Source organism: Cibotium barometz, chromosome 4 (genome assembly GCF_041138505.1).
Source record: "Cibotium barometz isolate CiBa-2024 chromosome 4, ASM4113850v1, whole genome shotgun sequence".
Classification (NCBI taxonomy): Eukaryota; Viridiplantae; Streptophyta; class Polypodiopsida; order Cyatheales; family Cibotiaceae; genus Cibotium; species Cibotium barometz.
In genome coordinates, this window is record NC_141049.1 from 35,235,821 (window position 1) to 35,236,362 (window position 542).

Sequence of the window (542 nt, forward strand, 5' to 3'; positions counted from 1 at the left end):
TTTGCCTCGTTACGACCTGCATACAAACCAACTAGAATATCCCAAGCCTGTTTTGCTGTTTTAGCTGAACTAATATGTGGGGTGATGTTACGTTTGACAGAAAGTGCAATCAAGGCATGAGCCTGCGCATCTTTACCATCCCAACGAGCTTGTTCAGCAGTGGGTGAAACAGCAGCAACAGTAGAGCTGCTAGAACCTACAACATCCTCAACAGATCCTACATCCACAGAACCTGGACGTACATCCATATCCTGCACAATGTTCCACACTCCTTTTGCAACCAAAACATGCTGCATCATGCATGCCCAAAGTGGGTAGTTGCTGTCTCCATCCAGTTTGTCTTCAGCAGACAACATGCGAAATACATCATTGCTGTTATCAGCCATGGCCCCACTGACTGAAACTGATGCAAAAGCTGCATGTAATGAAGCAAAGACTGAACAGAAAACAACTCGTGCTATGTAGCACGGTCCACAATAGAATACGTATGCCTGTTTTGCAAAAAACTGCACTGTCGAAATTTTTGCAGAAAATGACGAAAA